This window comes from Tupaia chinensis, unplaced genomic scaffold (genome assembly GCF_000334495.1).
Source record: "Tupaia chinensis unplaced genomic scaffold, TupChi_1.0 Scaffold143872_1, whole genome shotgun sequence".
Lineage (NCBI taxonomy): Eukaryota > Metazoa > Chordata > Mammalia > Scandentia > Tupaiidae > Tupaia > Tupaia belangeri.
In genome coordinates this window covers 10003-15570 of record NW_006203723.1, presented here as the reverse complement: position 1 = coordinate 15570, position 5568 = coordinate 10003, and the positions used below count along the sequence as shown (strand labels likewise).

General features: G+C 46.0%; 2 pseudogenes; both read left to right on the top strand.

The window, feature by feature from the left end:
• Positions 1-1091: 1091 nt before the first annotated feature.
• LOC102493115 (proteasome subunit alpha type-1 pseudogene) lies at positions 1092-3393 on the top strand (annotated as a pseudogene).
• A 448-nt stretch (positions 3394-3841) lies between these two features.
• LOC114005473 (eukaryotic translation initiation factor 3 subunit J-like) lies at positions 3842-4802 on the top strand (annotated as a pseudogene).
• Positions 4803-5568: the final 766 nt, after the last annotated feature.

The following is a 5568-nucleotide window of genomic DNA, read 5'->3' as shown; positions in this document are numbered from 1 at the left end:
GTGCATGTTGAGTTACCTGGTCATTGGCCCAATCATTAGGAGGCTGTACTACTATAATGTGATTACAGAGAGACTGGTCTAAGTCATTATCCTTGAGTTGTATCATGAGGTGCTTTTGTTTGTTTGTCTGTTTGTTTGTATGTTTTAATAGAGATGAGTGTATGGAATTTTAAGGGAGTAGTCCCTGTCATGGGTCTCCAAACTGGGTCTCTATGTGGGGCCTCTGTGGCTAAGTTCTGTTGGAAGGATCTAAGAAGGTTAACTGTCCTTCCTACCAGTATGCTCTTAGTCCATTTAGTTATTTTTAAATTAAATTAAATTAATTATTATTATCTTTTAGAGAGATTTTTGCTATAGGGTGTTCACCAGAGAAACTGAAAACATGAAATCACATCCTGGGTGGATCACCACGCTGCAATCCCTTTTCCTTCATTCTCCTTCATGATTTTGGCACGCACACACACACCTGGTGTGTGTGTGGGAGTCATTGTGAGGCATCATTGTGCTAGTGGCCCATAACTGAATAGGAGCAGGGACAGCTGCATGCTGAGCTGAGGAGCTGAGGATGAGAATCAACAAAGCCAGCAGTCCTTAGCCAAATTTGGGTTGGAGAGATGATGGGTCAGTTCTAGGGGTTTATATAAAGAGCTGGGGGCTAACATTTATTCAGTGTGTGCCCCTTTTTTCTCCATAGTATTATCCAGGTATAAACCAGAGAGTAGGAGAAATGCCATAGAGTTTCCCATGTCAATATTTATTGCAGTTCAATGTCTACTTCTTTTTGAAGAGAAGTCGCAAATCTTCTGGTGGCTCACAGGCATAAGTCATTTTGTCTGTTTTTTTTGGAGGGGAGGTGGCCATTGTTGTTTTGGCCTTCTTGCAGTGAGAGAGGTGCAAACTTCACCCCAGAGAGATGAACCCAGCAATCTGATTTGTTACTTTCAGAGATGAACCCAGTAATTCATTACTTTTATAGCTGAATGGATTGGGGATGACTGAAAAATGGCCTAACATTTAGGGTTCAGGGGATCACTGGGATTTCCTTCTCTTCACGTCCTAATCAGAACTTGCTCTCCTGGCTTTATTTGAGCATGAGAAGCATTATTGCCAGGGTCAGGCAGAACCTGGGCACCACATTCCCTCAGGGCTGTCTGAAATTGGCTCAGTTTATGGATCTGTTTTACGAGCCCTGCCATTTCAGAGCCTGTGAGTAAATCAGTCAGGAGAAAGGGTCTACAGTAGATCAATAACATCCCGTAAGGGCTCATCTGGAGCTCGTCCTCAGGGGCGTCACGTACTTCCATGAAGATAATTGCGAACATAGAGATCCAGTGCTCACATGTCTCTATTTTTATTTATTTTTTATGTTTTTGCCATTAGGGTGCATACACTTGCTGGAGAGACAGAGAGATACTCGCTGGAGAGAAACAAAGAGATGGAAGTGAGAAATTATGCCCCAAATCCTCCCAGGGGGAAAGCCATGCTGCAATCTCCACTCTCCTGTTGGGATTATGGGCTCATACGCAGACATGCCTGGCATGATTTTTGAGCCACCAGGTCAGAGACTCAAACCACAAAGTCGGTCATGTGGTAATCCAGTGCTTTAACCTCCATACCACCTTCTGGCCTCCAAATGTCTCTTTTTTAAATTTATTTTATTTAACTTTATTTATTCATTTATATTTCTTAATTTGACCACAGAGGGACAGAGTGAGAGAGAAAGAAAGTGAGAAAGCCAGCCACCAGGCCCAGGACTTGAACCATGGTCAGCCATATGGAATTCCAGCACCCTTAACCACCACGCCACCAGCCAGCCCCCAGATGTCTCTTGATAAAGCTTGGCAAGTGCGGGCTTTAAATTCTGATTGGCTTTTTCCACTTTTGCTTAAGATCGTGATCTCCAGGCAGAATGTAGAAAATATTTTACCCCCAAAACCTTGGCCACTCCTTGTGTAATTTGTGAAACAAAGCAGGACCATGATCACTTTGTAGACTACTGGAGGTGGCCCAAATCTTCAGCAGATAATCTTTAAAGGGACTTCACCACTTTTGTGGCTTTTTAAATAGGAATGGGAATAAAGAAAAAAAATTTTAATTAAAGGAAAGGAGGAAGGAATGAAGAGGGTTGCAGGAACTGACTTTCGGTCCCTGAGACACAGGAGACTGTGAAAAACAAAAGGGGCCAAGAGTGGTGATGCTGTTTAGAAAAACGGGCGAGGGCAGCCTGGTGAGCTGAGGGGGTGTAGAACGTCCCTGTAGACCCGTAGGACTTGAGGTGCAGATAGTCCCAAGTTAATGTCCTAAGACAGGTTGGAAAAAGCAGTTTAAGCGTTGGAGTGGAAGAGTAGCTGCCTCACTGAGCTGTCACCTCCCAGAGGCTGAATGGAGGCCACCCAGGAAGCCGGCATGGCTGGATCTCAGAATTAATGACAGAAGGAGATCAAGATGGCAGAACAGTGAAAGTGAGTTTGGAGTCTGAGTGTTTCAACTGCAGAAAGTGCTTCTAAAAGAAGCAGAGGGCACTGAAGTGTGCAGGTGGCTGCAAATCTGGACAGTGAGGATGCTGCCCCAAAGGCCGTGTGGGGAGCTGTAAGAGGTCAGGCATTGTTGACTCTGAGGCCCCACCCACCCCAAGCCAGCTGGGAGTTTTAAGGGTGGAAGGCGTTGGACGCCTACCCATAGCTCTGCAGTAGATTGCCTTACCCTGCGCCGCCCTCTTGGTTGCATTGAGGAGGGCACAGTCAGAGCTTGCAGCTCATCAGGAAAGTAATTCTCCATGTTGACAACCATATTGGTATCTCAGCTGCGGGGCTTACTGCGGGTGCTAGACTGTTACATAAGTTTATGCGCCAAGAGTGTTTGGATTCAATGTGTTTTGATAGACCACTTCCTATGTCTCGGTTTGTATCTCTAATTGGAAGTAAAACCCAGATAACAACAAAAAGATATAGCTGGAGACCGTACGGTGTTGGGCTGCGCATTGCTGGTTATGACCATCTGGGCCCTCATGTTTTCCATACTTGGACTGCAGAGCTACGTCCATCGGAGCCCGTTCTCAGTCAGCTCGTCCTTACCAGGAGAGAGCTATGTCTGAGTTTATGGACTAATTTGAATGAACTGGTTAAACATGGTCTGGGTGCCTTAAGAGAGATTCTTCCTGCGGAGCAGGACCTAACTACAAAGAACGTTTCCATTGGAAATGTTGGTAAAGACTTGGAGTTTACAATCTATGATGACGATGATGTGTCTCTATTCTTGGAGGGCCTTGAAGAAAGACCACAGGGGAAGGACCACAGGGAAGGACCTAGGGGTCTGGGAAGGTCCCAGGGGCAGGCCCCTCTCAAGCCTGGGTCCCTCTTCCCATCTTTCAGGCCCCTAACGCCATCTCAGTAGCCAAGGGTCAGCGTAAACTCACTCATTACCTGGAAGGAACCCAGAGGTAACTGTGCTCCTGGGCAGCGACTTGTCAAGTCACGTGATGGATGTAGACAGCCAGGACCATCCAGGTTCCTGACTCTGAGCTCAATGTCTGCCCCTGCTCACCTAGGCCCTTCTGCTCTGATGGGGAGGCCCATCCCAAGTCTAGGAGGGGGGTAAGCAGGAGCCAGCAGCCCAGAATCTTGCTTTAAGAACCCCCTCTCTCTGTGCCTCAGTCTCCCATGGATGAAGTGAGGGTACTGTGCACACTAGTCCCTCCTGTGCGTGGTTTCACTTTCCTTCCGTCAACCCCGGTCCCAATACGTGAACTACATAGAAGAAACTCAGCGACTCACCTCGCAGCGCTCTTTGTTAGCTGTTGCCCTCACACCCAGATGAAGAAGCAACTCCCCAGGGTGCCGGGATGCCAGATAATTTGTCCCTGGAAGACTCTGTGCATGGCCTGGAGCGGCCGGTAGGGGCCGGCGGCGCCCTAGGCCTAACAGCTGGGAGAGAGAGCCATGAGGCAAGGATAGCTGGGATGATGAGGGGGACGGAAAAAAAGGGAAGTAGAATCAGAAGGAAACATTTCATAAAAGAAAAAAAAATAGCAGAGGGGATAAAAGTGAAAGAATGACAATGGACAGAAAGACAAGAACAAATTAAAAGGTGGTTCGAAAATCCTAAAGTGCTAAAACCAGAGCAATAATTAGCAGAGGACCCCTGGCTCAAGAATGACAGGAATGGTCAGACCTCAGGGAAACAGACTTTGGTGATAAGAGCAGTTGATGGGATTGATGCTGTGGACCCATCTTCAAAGGATGACTTCATGGGGAACCAGCAGTTAGCATAATGGCTATATCGCTGGACTCGCAACTAGTCAACCAAGGTTCACGTCCCGGACCCGGTGACTTAAAACTCACGCCGGGTGCATGAACGTTCGTGCCCAAGATCCCGAGAGGAGGATGGAGGAGAAGGGATTGTGGCATGGCCATCCCCCCTGGGGGGTGGTTTCTCGCTTTCTGTCTCTATGTCTCTCTCTGTCCGTCTGTCGAGCGCACGCGCCCTATAGTGAAAAACCTTTCAAATTAAAAAAAGGATGATTTCACGGAGTTTGCAAAGTTGTAAAAAGGTGAAATGACACAGTATGAAGTCACTATATTATGCCAGTATCTTGGAACCCTGAGTTTCAGGTGTTTGTATTTCATTGGAAATTGATGACTAGAAAAAGATGACCAGTTCTCCGACTGCGCTTTTCAGTGAGAAACAGGCAAGAGCAAAGGGAAACCAAAGAGAATCAGGGCGTGGTTCCTGAAGGGGGACTAAAGGGCACCCTGAAAGACGATCTAGCAGATTACGGTGGTTATGAGGAAGATTTCCTGTGACAGTTTCTCTCTCCTCAGGCCTTCTTCCCGTTTCCCCAAATCCCCACAACATGTAGCACAACTTTCTTTCCTTTCCTTTCTGTCAAAAGCTACAATCAGAAGTGCGGGATCTTTTGTGCTGGTTGTTTAACCCCTTGACACTTGGTGCATGTCGGAATGAGAGAAGTTGGCTTTTGCTGCAAAGGGGTTAAAATTTGAAGCTCTTGTGTTTGTCATAGTTTAAAAAACAAAAGACCCTAATACTGTAATCTTCGTTGTTATCAGATTCAGGGATTCCAGATTCCTTATCAGCAGTCATTAAATTGTAAACAAAGACTGCAACATGACAGAAAAACTGTGCAATGTTCACCAGCCCCATTAGGCAATGCAGCCTTAGTCCCCCCTCTTGAACTACTTCATCACGCGGCAAGAAAAGCAGTTTGCAGCAAGGGCATCTGGGTGCACCTAGTTCATACTAATACAATTTTAATAAATTGCTTTGTCTAAATATTGAGAATGAGGATATTAAAAATACATTGTGGAGAAGGCTGCTTATCTCAGCAAGAATATACTGTACTGAAAAATGCTAGTTTGATGCTTAAAAGTTAAATGACTCAGGGGCCCGCAGGTGGTTAAGGGCACTGGACTCCCATAGGGCCTAATATAGTTAAGTGAAGTCCTGGACTTGGAGGCTTGCTTTGTTCCTTCCACTCTCACTTTGTCCCTCTATGATCAAGGGAAAATATAAATAAATAAATAAATAAATAAAGTTAAATAATTCTTTTTT